This window comes from Bacillus rossius, chromosome 1 (assembly GCF_032445375.1).
Source record: "Bacillus rossius redtenbacheri isolate Brsri chromosome 1, Brsri_v3, whole genome shotgun sequence".
Taxonomy (NCBI): Eukaryota; Metazoa; Arthropoda; class Insecta; order Phasmatodea; family Bacillidae; genus Bacillus; species Bacillus rossius.
The window spans coordinates 160,317,073-160,333,091 of record NC_086330.1 but is presented as its reverse complement, the minus strand read 5'-3'; the positions used below and the strand labels follow the sequence as shown (position 1 = coordinate 160,333,091).

The following is a 16,019-nucleotide window of genomic DNA, read 5'->3' as shown; positions in this document are numbered from 1 at the left end:
AGATTTTTATGGACAACTGCAAGACATTTCCAGACATGTGTATAATGCTAAGCGCCAGCACTATGAATTAAGACAACTTAAGGAAAATCTTTCTCCCAACGAAATCATTGTGCTACAAGACTTTGCAGAAAACTATACCATCCGGCACCAATCGGAAATCATGCAAGCACACTGGAACTCTCCAAATGTCACATTATTCACTTCTATTGTTTACTACAAAGATGCTGAAGGTGAATTAACACATTTGAACTACTACATTGTGTCAGATTTCATGCAGCACAACAAAGAGGCAGTTCATGTATTCAATGGAACATTACTGAAAGACTTGTTTAGTCAGAAACTTACTTTCAAGGTGTCCCATGTTCACTATTTCACAGATGGAGCTGCTAGTCAGTTTAAAAACAAGTTTATTTTGAAGGACTTGATGTTTCATAAAGAGGATTATGGTTGCACTGTAGAAAGAAACTATTTTTGTACCACACATGGAAAAGGTCCTCATGGTGGAATTGGTGGCGAGGTTAAAAGAGTAGTATTCAGAGCAGAACTACAAAAGAAAATCTATGTGAATTCTGCAGAGAGATTTGCTAATGCAGCTGCATTAACATTATTTACGTACCTAAGACAATTATTCATGAAGAAAATGTGACAAAACTACAGGCACGTTGGGAAAGCTGTGTAAATATTCTTGGCATAAGGAATTTCCACAGTGCACTGCTACATGATGAAGATTCATTGCTGCTTTTGAAGAATTCCTGCTTTTCATGCAAAGAAAGCGAAGGTCAACTTTTCCAAATTACAACCAAGCAGTCTCTTTCTTTTGACCATTCTCAATTAGTTGAGACTGAGCTTTGTGAAGAAGTGAATTCAAGGGCAGAATGTACACAAAGTATTTCTAAAGACACTTACGTGTTAGCAACATTTTCCTCACAAAACCAGTGCTCACATTATAGATACTTATGCATAGAAGGTGCAAGAAGTGCTAGAGAATGATGAATACAAGGTTGTGGGACTGAAATGTTTGGACACTAAACAAACTGTATTTAAGTGCAATGAAAACGATGTTTCTCTAATTTCTAAAAGTGATACTGTAAGCATTGTCCTAAAACCTCGAATAATGGGAACAGAACATGTAAGATATCATTTTGATATTCCAGTTGACATAAAGGAAGCTTAGAAGTGTTTGTATTTTTAAATTTTCATCATCTTTGTGTTTAACGAACAAAAATTTTCTGTTTTTAAGATAAGTGAACATATGTGACATATTGTTCCTTCCGTAACATCCTTCCGTAACATGGTATGTACGGAAAATCTTTACTTTAATTTGTTTGAATATCAATACAAAATTTCTGTGTTGTGTGTAATATAAGTTTATACATGGATGCATCTTTAATAAAAATTTTTATCTCTTTGGAATTATAAAAGAGCAGATATTTAACACCGGTTGAACACCTGTTCTTTAAATGTCATTTCTTATTCCTTCCGTAACATAACAGAAAAAAATTAATTGCTTGAAATTCTCAGGTGCTACATTTAAGTAAACCATGGTAAGGTAGAGTGTTAATACCATGGCTTGACCCTAAACTAATAAAACCATTTATGAATCATAAAAAATTTCTAGTATTAAATTATTGATTCAAGTTACAACAACAACCAAAAAAAACATATTGATAAAATAAATATAATTTAGGAAAACTAACCCCATAAAGATTGACTCATACTAATAATGCAATTCTGCTAAATCAAGGAATAAATTGGCCATGTTTCTAAATTTTAAAATAATTTTTAAAGTTTTTCTTCCTTTTTTTTTTCCTGTACACACAAAAATATTGTGCAATATTTTTTTACAAATAATGATGTTAAATGTGGATGAATTACACTGAAGTATTTAACATGTAAAATCCTTAACTCAGTACATAGTAAAACCTGAAAAAAATTGGCAAGGGTAAAAATCAGCAATCACTGTAAAACACTAACATAGAGTGTAACACGACTCCCACAGACACTCTGCACAGTCCCGGTGTAAATTAAGTGCTAAATAAATGGGGCACATCAGTGTAACATATTCACACAGATACATTAATGAATTCCATACATTGAATGGTTTCAAAACCATTAAATATTTAGATCACAAACTTTCTCATGATTGCACAGAGAAATAGCCAAATTGCACTCACGCATACTACTCACAAATACTATTGTCTAAGTAATATATGAATTCAATGAACTTGTATAGTTTAAAATAATGTAACAAAAAAAAATTACAAATAACTAGCCATCAAAACTGAATAAAAACTCACAGGACAAAACAAAAAACTGATAGAGACCTAGGAAGTCAAATAAATAGCCAAGTAACAAATGACCAAAAGGAAAAAAAAGTTATATTCACAATCAATATAGCCTAAATAAAGATAAAAAAATCCTTTTTCAAATAAATTACAATAAAAGAAGGCAACGATACAACAAATGGTGATTATGATAAATACAATCCTTAACAAAAACAAATAACAGCAGATAACACACTGAAAGGTAACTGTTTTGTTTCATGTAGCCAATTTTATCTCTTGATTCTGATGGCATTATAAGTGCATATATTGTTCCAGTAATTTATGATGCTTGCTCTTTTATTTTAAAACGTTAAAAGATCATAGCCAAACAAAAACATGTATCTCACAAAACAAACAAATCATTTTAGATCAAAATATTTTTTTTCTTTCATATACAACTTATGATCTTAATACATTGTTACATCACAAGTTTTTGTTATGTCCAGAATCCTACATGATGTAATAACTAAAAACAGTAAACCATGTACCACAAGATCAATATATACTACTGGATCATTCCATCAGGATCAAGGATTAAACCTGGATATGTGATAATAGAACTTTTACAACAAATAAGAAAAAATTTGTCAACACCAGACTTAATGATGTTACGGGGCCTATGAATCAATCCACTCTACCAGGTGAGACACTGGATGTAAGAAGCAATCACACTGAACCCAGAGTGAGGCAATTTTTTTTAAGGTTACTGCATACTGCCCCTCCATGTAGAAAACATTCCCCCACAGGAAATGGTAATTTGGGGGGCGGGGGGAGTGAGGGGGAATAGGAATGACATTAAAGGGAGCAAGTAGGCACATTCATGTTAATAGGTTTCATACACATGAAATAGACAAAGTCAATAATGCCCTCATCTTCAGGGTAGACGAAAGGGGGAACTGACTAGTGTAGTTCAGAGCACTAGGAAGTTAGGTCGTAGGGGTGTCGACTGTGCCTCAAGGGCCTGTCTCTGTTGAAATGGGAGTGCAGTAGGAAACCAGGACACGCTGGAGGAATGAGCACGTGGCAGGGGCCTGGAGAGGTTTGGCTGTCACTACTTCTGGGGTCCCAGAACTATCATCCTCTGATCTGCTTCTGCAGCAGGTTCATGGTTTGTCTGGGGGCTGCGAGTGGCTGTTCTGAGCGTATGCCTGCTGTAACAATACCGAAAGTGTGGCACACAAAGCATAAGATCATATACAGTGGTGTAATTTTTCTGGCACACCAACAGAAAGAAGGCAGTTTTTGAAGGAAGAGCCCTGAAGAGTGCCTACTGACTGGGGAGACACATCAATTAAGTTTGCAAGGCTGTAACATGGGAAAAACCATTCACATTTACGTACTAACCAAGCATAGGTCTAAATACCTAAAAACATAATTTTACTAAAGCACGAGATATTTTTTTATAAAACATAACCATTTTTATAAATCATAAAATTGAATGTAATTAAATCCTTGACAGTATTAGTCTCAGAATTCCACACTTTGTCGCGTACCCGCCTCCGTAGAATGCGTGGAGACGTGGCGGACGTCGCTCGGCCGTTTTCTAGTGTTGCCCGGCGCCAGCTCTCTCGCGTAGAGCAGCCTCCTGCGGGGAGGCAGGGGTGGACCGTCCGGCCCGTGTAGCTGCCGAGGGACGTCGCGCGCTGGAGAAATGTGCGGTGCAGGCTAGTTGTGTTAGTCCACGTGTTTTGGCCCGCGGACACGCCAGATACAAAACAACACTCACGCACACGGTAAAGAAAACGATAAAAAAGTGATTATACACACTATAGAACAGAATCCAAAAGCGATAATAGCGGCGAGTTTATGGAGCGTCTCGTGGTCGCGTCTAGCCTCGAAGGTGGCTCGCACGGGACTGGAGACCAGGACGCCGGCGCACTGCTCTCGCGCGCACGGAGCGGAAGTGACGTCATTCCCAAAGCCGCGGCGCGCTGCGGACAGGGCTGTGATCCGGGCTTTAACTCAGAGGCACGGAGGTACGACGTCAGATGCCCCCCCCTGGATAAGCCCGGGTCAATGCCGTCCGTGCTTCCACCCGAGGCAGCAGGATCGGGACGCCCTCTCCCACGGCGGTCGTTGAAGTTAGGGCCGCCTTTCTCGCCCCGTACTCGCCGGGTTGTCGTACACAAACGCGTCCAGCTCCGAGCCTGTGACATAGTCTGCCAAGTAACGTGGGGCTCGCCGACGTCGCCGGTTGCGTCTCGGGGTCGTCTCAGCCGGCTCCTCGACTGTGACTCTGAACTCTGCATCGGCGAGGGAGGCACCATGTCCCCATCCACCTCGGGTGGGGGAGAGTGGCTCATCTGCCTCCTCCTCGTCCGGCTCGGTCACCAGAGGTTGTTCGCCCGCCGCATCGGCGCCCGCCTCGGGCATCCCGGTGACGTCATCGATCTGTGTCCGCGTCATGCGTCTCCGACGGCGTCGCCTCGGACTTGTGGCCGAGCTTCCTGCTGTTTCCAGGGTCGCTGTTTCGGGGCTGGGGGTGGCATGGAACAGGCCCCGCATGCCTCGGGGTGTGATCGAGTCGTCGGAAGTAGGCGTTTCGTCCACTTCTACCAGGGTGACATCTTCAGAGACCAAATTTTCTCCTGGGACTGATGTTCTCCGTATGGTGTCTCGGTGCACTTTTCGCGCCCGCCGTCCATCAAGGCGGACTAGGTAGGTGCTCCTACTTAGCCGTTTAAGGATCAGGTGTGGTCCCGACCATCTGGGGCTCAACCCGGCACTGTAGTTCTTCGGCGCGCTGGACAGAGGCTGCGTGCGCACGTATACCAGTTCTCCAGGTTGGAGTTCCGGTGGCATTCGGGTCGTCTGCGGTGTTATCTGGCGAGTATAGGCCCTCTGGTGTTCGAGCGCTGTTGTCATTTCTGCCTCTCGCCGTTGACGGCGCTCCTCTGGATCTTCTTCTTCATCGGCTACCCCGTGGGCTGTCCATTCTCCTGGCAAGGGCAAATTGTGGCCTTGGACCATTTCCGCCGGGGTCATTCCTGTGGCTGCATTGGTTCTGCGACGGATACAAAACAGAGCCTCTGCAAGATGGTTGTCCCACTTAGTATGGTCGCTACCCAGCCTTATGCGCATCTGGACTTTCAACTCTTGGTTTCGCCTTTCCGTCGGGTTGGCTCGGGGGTGGTAGGCAGGTGTGGTCCGGTGTTCGACGTGCCACGAGTTGCACATCTCCCGCCACTGCCTCCCGACGAATTGGCTGGCATTGTCCGTCAGCAGGTCTCTCGGGTAGCCCCAACGTGGGAAGAATTCCGTTTGCAATATTGTCCCAATGGTGTTGGCCCGTACATTGCTGGTGGGGTAAGCTTCTACCCAACGGGTAAAGAGATCGGTCACTACCACCAGGAATCTCTTGCCCCGGGCTGTGCGGGGATATGGCCCCATGACATCCAGCGCGACGGACTGGAAAGGGGTAGTGGGAATGCGAGGCTGTTGTTGCTCCATCCCGTCGCTCCGCCGCGCTTTCCGCTCTTGACACATCTCACAAGTCCTCACGTACTCCCGCACGTCCCGGGCCATGCCGGGCCAGTGGTAGTGCTGACCGACCGCCCGCCGTGTTTGGTCTGCCCCAGGGTGTCCGGCCAGGTCGTGATCATGCATAAAGCGCAACACCGCTTCACGTGCCTCCGGTGGGACATAGGTGCGCCACTCCTGATCGGGTCCCAGTCCTCGTATGTAGAGCACACCGTCCCTCGTAGTCCAGGTCTCACATGGTTCCGCTATTTGCTTCGCGCGTCTGCGCTCAGCATCCTGAGAGGTGCGTTGGGCATCGTGCACCCGACGTTTCAGCTCGACCATGTCCGCAGGAGGCGGGTCGTCGTCTACACCTAGAGCAAGCAGGCGGCAGGTTGGGTCCCTTGGGTGGTGGTGACCCGTCTCACGGCCAGGTGGCAGTATCTCGTCCCAAGATACCTCGTCCTTCAGGCATGATCCCTCCTCAGGGTCCCGTGACAGGGCATCCGGCAGCTCGTTTTCTACTCCTGGAACGTGCTCCATAACGAAGTCGAACGACTGTAGAAACAGCGCCCACCTCACGAGTTTGCTTTTCCGCCCCTGGAGGGTCCGCAACCATGTGAGGCATTGGTTGTCCGTGCGCAATACAAATTGCCTACCCTCGAGGTGGGGACGGTATTTCTTCAGTGCCCATACCACAGCCAGTCACTCCTGTTCATTGCTGTGGTAATTCCGTTCCGCGCGGCCGAACTTGGCACTGGCGTAGTCGATTATGCACCTGTCCCCATTTTCGTCTCGTTGATATAGCACCGCGCCCACCCCCTCGGCGCTCGCATCCGTCTGCACGTACAGCGTCCTCTCGGGGTTTATCCGTGACAGAGTGTGGCATCGGAGAAAAGCCGCCTTCAAGCTGTCCAGCGCCTGCTGTGCAGCCGGTGTCCAGTGGTAGCGCTGTCGTGGTGACAAAAGATCTGTCAGAGGGGCAGTGAGCGTGGAGAACTGCGGGATATAGTTCCGCAGCCAGTTGGCGAGTCCCAAGAGCTTCTGCAACTGCTTGCGGGTTCTAGGGGGTTCAGCTTCTGCAATTTTCGCCAGGTGCATCGGGTGCGGACGATTTCCCTCAGCATCCACCACATGCCCCAAAAACTCCACCTCTCTCCGTCCAATGTGACACTTCTGTGTGGCACAGGTCAAGTGGTGCATCTGGAGCCGCTCCAGGACCAGGGACAGGTGCTGCACATGGTCCTCCCAGGTCTTGGAGTACACAATCACGTCGTCGAGGTAGGCTGTCACGAACTGGCCAATGTACCCTTCCAGTACGCGGGCCATCATAGCTTGAAATGTGGCCGGCGCGCACTTGAGCCCGAAGGGCATGGCACAGAACTGAAATCGTCTACCATCGGGCACCGTGAACGCAGTCTTTTCTCTGTCACCTGGGTGTATTGGCACCTGCCAATACCCCGAACGTAAGTCAAGGGTCGTGAACACTCGTGCATTGCCCAGGCCTGCCAAGGCCTCGTCCACACTGATCTGCGGTGGTGGAGAACTAATGGTGACACTATTCAGGGGACGGAAGTCCACACAGAAGCGCATGGTCCCATCCTTCTTGGCAGCAAGGACGATGCGTGAGTTGTATGCGCTGTTGGAGGGTTCAATGACACCATCTCGCAACATTTCGTGCACTTGCTCACGTATCACCCGTTGCTCGCGGAAACCATATCCCCTGGGGGCCTCATACACTGGTTGGTCGTGCATAGTGGGGATTCGGTGTTCTGTCACCGTTGTGCGCCTGAGTGGGTCGGCAGTGGCGAAGATGCTCTGCCTTTCCCTTATGAGCCGCCTGAATGCATCCTGATACTCTGGGGGTACATCATTGTCCACATCTTCTAACTTCGTGGGCTCTCTCGGGGGAGGTGGTGCTCTACCTAGTGCATACACTGCCAGGCGCTCATGTTTGCCAACATTCACTAGCCCAGAGGCCGGCGCTATCACTGTGTCATGCTCTACCAACCAAGGCTGTCCCAGCACTAGGTCCTCCCTGAGTCCCTCTACTACAACTGCTGCCGTCTGGGTAACCAGCTCCCTCACACTCACCGTTATGATGGCGTCCCCGATGGCTGTCCCGACTCCGGTGCTCGTGGCCAGACGCAGTGCACAGCGTCTCGGTGTGACGTCCGCTGGCGGCACCAAGTGTTGGGCCACGAACACGTGGCTCGCACCTGTATCTACGAGAGCAGCCGTCGGTCTCCCGTTCAGAGTTACGGGTACCCTCATCAGCCGGTCGTCTGGGGTAGTGAGCTGTCCCAGTGTTATGTGTGTCTCAGCCGTGGCTTCGGGAAGGAGGTTAGGTGGTGTGGGGGGCAGAACTGTTGGTCCTACACCCCCTGCTGCCCGTTTCCCGCCAGTTGTTGTTGTTTTTGTTGTTGTCTTGGGCAGTCCTGGTGCCAATGGAACGTGTCCTGCGGGCATCCAAGGCGACACTGGGGTGGTCGGCCTCCGTCCCGCCGATTCCCCGCGTTCCGCCACTCTGGTGCGGTGGTCTGTCGTCTGCCACTCGGTGGGCCTTCGATTGCCCGTGCTACCATCTGCCGTGGACGTTCGAGCTGCATGTCTCCCTCTGGGAGAGCGGGCGCTCTGTACTCGTGTCTGGGCTCTCGTCCGGGAGTGGTCATAGTTATCCGTCGCCCCAGAAGGCGCTGCAGGTTTCCCTCCGTGGCTACGGCCTGTCGCACATATTCTTCAACAGACCCGTTGCAATACGGCCTGAGGAAGGGTTGTAATTCTTCCCGCACTAACGCGGTCACGTCCGGCAACGCTTGCTCCGGCGCTTCCCCTGGGGCTATGCGACGATATAGCTGCAACTTGCCCGCCAGGAATCTCTCCACCGATTCCGTGTCCCTCTGCGCCTCACCGTAGAAACGGGCCTTGCAGCTCAAGACTGCCTGGCGGTCATCAAATTGCTGCATGAGACGCGTGGAGAACTCCCGCCACTGCATATCGTATCGCCCCCACAGAGTCCACCACTCACGAGCTCGACCACGCAACTGTTCGCTTGAGCGCTGGGTCCACTCCTCTACCGGCACACTGCACTGTAACATGCGCCTCTCACACCACCGCACAAACTCCCGTGGGTCTTCGTGCACGAGCCCGCTAAACTCTGGCAGCACTATGCGCCCAGCCCCTGTGGCAACCCGCACAGCGTACGCGACTGGCGGCGCTGCCGAGTTTGTAGGTGTGTCCCAGTCAATTAGGTTCGGCGACGGTGGATTCTGGTTCGGTAACATCGACCCGACGCGGTTGCCCGAGCAGCCTCTACACTCGTCACATCCCCCTTTTTCCCGGTACACGGCACTCGCTGTGTTTGGGGCTACCCTATGCATCTGCTCTGATGATGTATCCCTGTCCCATAACAACACACCCTCAGCAGTTTCTGTCTTCACCTCACTGCGCCTCAGTGGCGCGCACGTACACGTGTTCCGACACTGCCACTCTCCTGTCACAAGGTCCATTCCTTTCGGTAGCTGACACGTCGCGCACGTAACTGTCAACCCGCGCGGCAGCATTGTTTACAAACACGGGGCCCACGTGGCCGCTCCGTCTGCGCAGCCTGCCCGCGCAGGCTATCACCGCGCCCGCCCGAACACCGCCGGCGCGCCCCGAAGATCACCGATGGCAGAACGGCGAAAGGGTGAAAAAGGAGGGGGTACCACGGTGCGTTATCCCGTTGGAGGGGGGTGGTGGTGAATCGACAGGAAATATAATCCGGTTGCGGGACGGGAGACGGCGATGCGTTATCAGCTGAACCGTGAAACTGATAGGTGTTGAAAACGTGGGAAAGGAATGGTTGCGTCCTCGCGTTGATGAGATCAGAAGTACTGTCTAGGTGAATAAGTGAATCCATCCATTGTCCCAGGTGGATTTTCACGCTGTCTGATCACTCACTGTACACTCTTTTCCCGCACTGCACGCGCTCTCCTGTGGACTTGCAGTTCGCCACACATACGGGCGCCAAATGTCGCGTACCCGCCTCCGTAGAATGCGTGGAGACGTGGCGGACGTCGCTCGGCCGTTTTCTAGTGTTGCCCGGCGCCAGCTCTCTCGCGTAGAGCAGCCTCCTGCGGGGAGGCAGGGGTGGACCGTCCGGCCCGTGTAGCTGCCGAGGGACGTCGCGCGCTGGAGAAATGTGCGGTGCAGGCTAGTTGTGTTAGTCCACGTGTTTTGGCCCGCGGACACGCCAGATACAAAACAACACTCACGCACACGGTAAAGAAAACGATAAAAAAGAGATTATACACACTATAGAACAGAATCCAAAAGCGATAATAGCGGCGAGTTTATAGAGCGTCTCGTGGTCGCGTCTAGCCTCGAAGGTGGCTCGCACGGGACTGGAGACCAGGACGCCGGCGCACTGCTCTCGCCCGCACGGAGCGGAAGTGACGTCATTCCCAAAGCCGCGGCGCGCTGCGGACAGGGCTGTGATCCGGGCTTTAACCCAGAGGCACGGAGGTACGACGTCAACTTTAATAGTAGTTTATTATCTACCTTATGTACAGTCTATAAAACCAATGAGATTATTAACAGACTTAAATCAAACTTCAGCCAATATTATATGGAAAAATATTACTTAGAGAATTTTAGAATTTTTCTAGTTACACAGTTATTAATTAGCTAGCAAATTATTACCCATATTACTGTTAAAGAATTAATTATTTTATTCGCTCATATTACGGTAACTCAGTTATCACATAGTATCTTTTGTATCATGAACTGCATTTCAATGTTTCAATAGCCTAACTATGTATTTAATCACCAAAATTTTCAGTTGTCCTTGTATGTACTTCGTACAATTTTTTTATTTATATTAACATTTTCAATCTAAAATTGTTCTATATTATATTATACTAGCAGAACCCGGCAGACACTGTCCTGCCAGTGTTTATTTATTTACCTCTGAATTTATAATGTAATTTAGAATCTATTAAGCTTTTGAAATGGCATTCAATTTCAAACTCACTCACCAAGTTCTTATCACAGTCACAATCACTATTTGTTGTTATTCAGAATTAAGGACAGTAAAAATCACAATACATCAATTATCAAGGCGATCTGTTGAATGGAATAGAAGTTGATGCGCTGCAACACTATCTAGTGGCGAGTTATAGCAAAATGAAAATCGTGAAAATATTCTCCATGTTCATATCTGCAGTACCCAGCATTTCCTCATTTCCTGGGCTGAACACAAAATGATATATTGTCCGCAAATTAAAGCAAAATGGATAACGCTATATGACAGTGTAGTGAACATAGAGAAATTATACACAATTGCTGTTTGTATGTCTATGACCTATGATTTTCTGTTTAACCATGGCAATTGGTTAAACAGTTTAGAAGTTGATGCACTGCAGCGCCATCTATTGGCGAGTTATAGCAAAATGGATAAAACAAAAATATTCTTTGTGTTCAAATATCTACGAATACCAATTTTCACGTTTATCAGTTGTCGTGCCAACTTTCATGCTGATAGGTCAAACGTGTCCCAGTTTATTGATGGCATCGTCCTGCCTTGGAGCCGTCAGCTATCGCTGAGCGGCCTTGGGAATTCCGCGGGCCGTCGCGTGAGCTAACGACGCCTCATCTCAACTGTTCAGATGTCGGGTCGGCCCGGGATGACACGACTCGTCATTAGCCGCTCTCATCCCTTGGAGAAGGACGCCCCTACGTACTTAAACTGGGACTCCGGCCTCCGCGATGGTTTTTGGGCATGTTTGATCTTGAGGCGGCGAGAGGCCCGCAACAGTTCTTGGGGCGGCGAGAGTGCCGCAGGTGTGGCGAGTTTTTCGGCGACGGAGTTTTTGGGAGCGGTGCGAGTCCCGCGACAGTAGCGAGTGTGCCGCGATTGTGGCGAAGAGTTTGGCGACAGAGCTCCGCGGTGAGTTCGGCGACAGGTGTTTGGTGACAGGGTCCCGCAGGGTGTGCCGCATGAGTTCCGCGAGGAGTGCGGACTGTGGAACTTGACAGACTCTGAGTGACTTGGTAATAAACATTTTTAAGTGTGATAAATTGGTGAGTAGGCATTTTTAAGTAAGATTATTTATTATTGATGCAAATATTAGTAATCAATAAAACTGTGTAATAAAAATTAATTGGGCTTTCCCTTACGAACCCAGTTCTCCCCACATAATAAATCGTAACAATATTTATCTTATATTCTCTTTTATTTGTGTTTGTATCTTTAGTTGTCACTGCAAGTATCTGCATGCTCCCCTAATGTCTGTTGGCCAATTGCAGATGCGCCTACCTGCTGTCGTGCTTCCCCTCAGGTTGAGCTTGCCTGCTCTTGGTGCCGACAGTGGGGAGTGCCCACATAATTGTAGTGATCCTAAAATAGACACCTATTCAATTTATATAACAATTCATAAATAATCAAGCACAGTTAAACTATGGATTTATTTCAAACAATGAGGAAAAACATGAAAATGTAGAAGCAATATAATTATTACCAGATATATAAAACCCAATAGAATTATAAAAAAATTTGGTCTCCATGTATCGTGCCCACCCCAAAAGTCCTAGACTTTTAGTAGACATCTAATAAATAAATAACCAACAAAATTTTTATAGATTTCACATAGCTCCAAACAATCGATTCCTTGACACAAGTATCTGTTTAAGAACACCATATAAGAAGTTACATCGTAGGCACCTAATTTCCTAGAGTGGGTGCTCTTTTGAAAAAATATAAATTCAAAAAATGGTATTTTTGATTATTACTTGCCAAAAAAAAGTGTTTAATATTTTAAACGTCGCTAATATAATCTAACCAACCATTTGCATCAAATAACAGTATTTTAAGTAAATGTAGCTAGTCTAACTCAACCAAATGTAAAAATTATTTTACTTTATTTTAAAAGTAGTGAAGCTAACCTAACCAACCGTTCAAGCGATTTAACATTATTTTGAATAAGTTATCCTAATAACTGTAAAAAACAGCAAACTACCGATAGATTAATGGAAATATTGCAAAACAGTTTGACAGTCATCAAATTGAATGAGAGGAACTCAAAAATACCATTTTCAGATTTTAATTTTTTTTTCAGAAGAGCACCTACTCTAGAAAATTACCAAAAATTAGTTGGAAAAGAACCCCACTATGTCAAGCCTATTTAGGATGTGTCCCAATCCACCAACAGAACATACAAACACAGTCTCTCTCAAAATTACATTAAGTACAGAATATATTTTTGATATTGTGTTGAATACTAGAATTACATTGTAGTACGGGTTTGTTAGGAACACGAAGGGCACCGGGACAGGGGTACCGATTCTGAGGAATCAGGAAGGTGAAATTGCAGCGGGATCCAAGGAAAAGGCAAACATGTTGGCCACGCAGTAGGGCCTACATATCAGTGTTCGAAAAGGGAAAACAGTGGGAAAAGAAACATGCTGAGCAAAGTACAGGGCAACACGAGAAACGGCTGGAGATCAGGAAGGAAGAAATTGAGAAAGTAGTGAAAATGTTAGACAGCAGGAAAGCCATAGGCAAGGATGGCATAGAGAATGGGATGATAAAGCTGGGGGGGGGGGGGGGGGGGGGGGGGGGGGGGGGGGCAAGCCATGGTGAAGTACCTGGAGTTGCTATTCAGTAGATCGCTGCAGGAGGGCAAATTGCCGCAAGAATGGAAGGAGGCGGTGGTGGTACCTATACACAAGAAGGGGGGTAGCAAAGAGGACCCAGCCAGCTATAGACCAGTTAGCATCATGTCGGCAGTAGGTAAGGTACCTAATGGAGAGGTTAGTGCACAGGCATGTAGCAGGGGAACTGGACAGAAGGCAGTGGATTGACAGGAGACAGCATGGATTTCGGAGGGGATATTCATGTGAAACTCAGCTGGCGGGCCTGTTGGAAGAGCTGGTGGAGGGGGTATATAAAGGTCTGCAGATTGATGCCTGTTTCATCGATTTCGAAAAGGCATTTGATAAAGTTCCTCATGAGAAAATGATAAAAAAAGTGGAGGGAGCTATAAGTGACAGGAGGGTGGTGAGTTGGATTGGTGACTTCCTAAGCAACAGGACACAGAGGGTACGTGTGGAGGAGGAGATGTCGGAGGAAGAAAGGGTTAAGTCAGGGGTGCCGCAGGGCAGTGTGCTCGGCCCACTGCTCTTCACTATAATGATGAATGATATAGGTGAGGAGATAAAAGAGCATATCAGGCTTTTTGCAGACAACTGCGTAGTATACATGGATGCTGAGAGGAATGGGCTACAGGATGATCTGAAAAGGCTGGAAGAGTGGGTGGAAAATAATGGCATGAAAAGAAATGTGGGTAAAACAAAAGTGGTCAGGTTTACCGGGAAGAGGAAGATTGACAGGAGGAAATATCGTTGGAGGGGAGACGTGATAAGTGAGGCCACAAGTTATAAATATCTAGGGGTGGTGCTGCAGGGTAACCTTGGGTGGGAGGAGCAGGTAGACAAGGTAGTCAGCAAGAGCAGTCAGGCCCTGGGCATGCTGGGACAAGTGCTCAGGGGTGGAAGCAGCATCCTACGTGATAAGGCCTATAAAACTATGGTCCGCCCCATGCTGGAGTATGCTGCAGCAGTGTGGGACCCATACACGGCAGTATTTGAGAGGGTGCTGGAGGGGGTGCAGAGGAGAGCAGCTAGATGGGTGAAGGACAAGTGGAGGAGAATGGACAGAGAAGGGAAGGGGGAATGTAGTACCACAGAGATGATAGGATTGAAATGGGAGAGCTTAAAGGACAGTAGACAGAAGGAGAGACTGGTCAAGATATACCAGGTGCTGAGTGGAATGGGAGAATAGGGTGAGCTGGGGAGACGAGTCAAAATGGGAATGCCTAGAAGTAGGAAGGAAAATACTAGGAAGGTTTTTAAAGAGAGGAGAACAGAAAGGGGAAAAAATGCAATGGTCGTGAGGAGGGTAGGGGAATGGAATAGGCTGGAGGAGGAGTGTGTGTCGGTTGGGAGTGTGGATCAGTTCAGAAGAAGAGTGCGGGGAAAGTAGGGAGAATGCTTGCCACCGGGAACTTCTGTACTCAATTGCAGCTATAATAATAATAATAATAATAATAATAAAAATTATTATTATAGAATACGATACGATAGATATTATATGAACGGTATCACGTTCATGTTCTATACTAGTGTGTGTGTGTGTGTGTGTGTATATAAGCGCCGCTATGTTGGTGACGTCATCAATGTAGTTACGGTATAGCGTTGTAAACAACTCCCTAAAATTTGATAAAAACAATTTGAAAATAAAATACATAATGCAAATATAAAGTGTGTCCAGTTAGATGTTTTAAGTCAGCCAGTATTAGATTAAAGCAAACAAATCATTTTGGTAGTTATGTAGGAGAGGGATCATGTAAATTGTTTAATGCAACACACTTGGTATAGCGGTAAGTCACAGCAATGTAATTTATTTTACATAATTTTTTTGAACGTAAACATGTTACCATTAAATAATTACAGTCTTCATAACTTACCTCAGTGCTATTTATCTTAAACTAAAGAACTTCATCCATTAAAAGTATAGCAAAATTCTACATACATCTATGAAACTCTGTATTTACTTCTACTATCTTAAATACGCATTACAGATAGCGCATTTTACGATAATTTAGGTTATGTTGTTTACAAACAATACATAGATGCAGTTCTTTGTTTTAACTAGAGATTAGAGAAAGTTACAGATGGAGCATAAGCTCTGAGCACTATGGCCAGTTTGTTCACGTACGAAGATGGCGGCCATTTATTTATATTCACGAACAGCTGGTATATGCGTAAGATGGCATAATAACTCTCATCTGAAGGAAAGCAAAATAAATACAAAGTCAAGACATCGTATGTATGTCAGCGTATTTTTCCGGAAGAAAATTTTAAATTATTGTATCTGTTAACCCCAAAATGCTATAATAATGGAGAATGAACCCATATATTCATCAACTAGCTTAAAAGTTAGACTAATCCTGACCGCAGCTACGTTTGACAAACATATAGCCATATATAGATTCGAAATGTAATATCCTTCCCCTTTTTTGTAACATTATTGGTCTTTCCGACAAAAATTGCATCCAGGTTAACTGATTTACCGACTTGCCGAACATATCATTAATTGGATTTTCGCACTAAATTTGAATCGCAAATAATTTCCGTCACCATGTGTAGAGTCAAAATTGTTTTTCTCAGCTTTTTACTTCATCAAAGTAACCCCCG

General features: G+C 46.5%; 1 protein-coding gene across 2 annotated transcripts in view; it reads right to left on the bottom strand.

The window, feature by feature from the left end:
• Nucleotides 1-15,471, bottom strand: part of LOC134546358 (histone acetyltransferase KAT6A-like) — a 53,597-nt gene extending 38,126 nt beyond the window's left edge. The window contains exons 1-2 of one of the 2 annotated variants that reach the window (XM_063389146.1): nucleotides 15,290-15,454; nucleotides 12,082-12,162 (exon numbers count right to left, since the gene is read on the bottom strand). The gene's annotated coding sequence lies outside the window, so the exon portion shown is untranslated. Of the gene's footprint in view, nucleotides 1-12,081; nucleotides 12,163-15,289 lie in introns of both variants that reach the window. The other variant, XM_063389147.1, reaches the window with a different exon arrangement.
• Nucleotides 15,472-16,019: the final 548 nt, after the last annotated feature.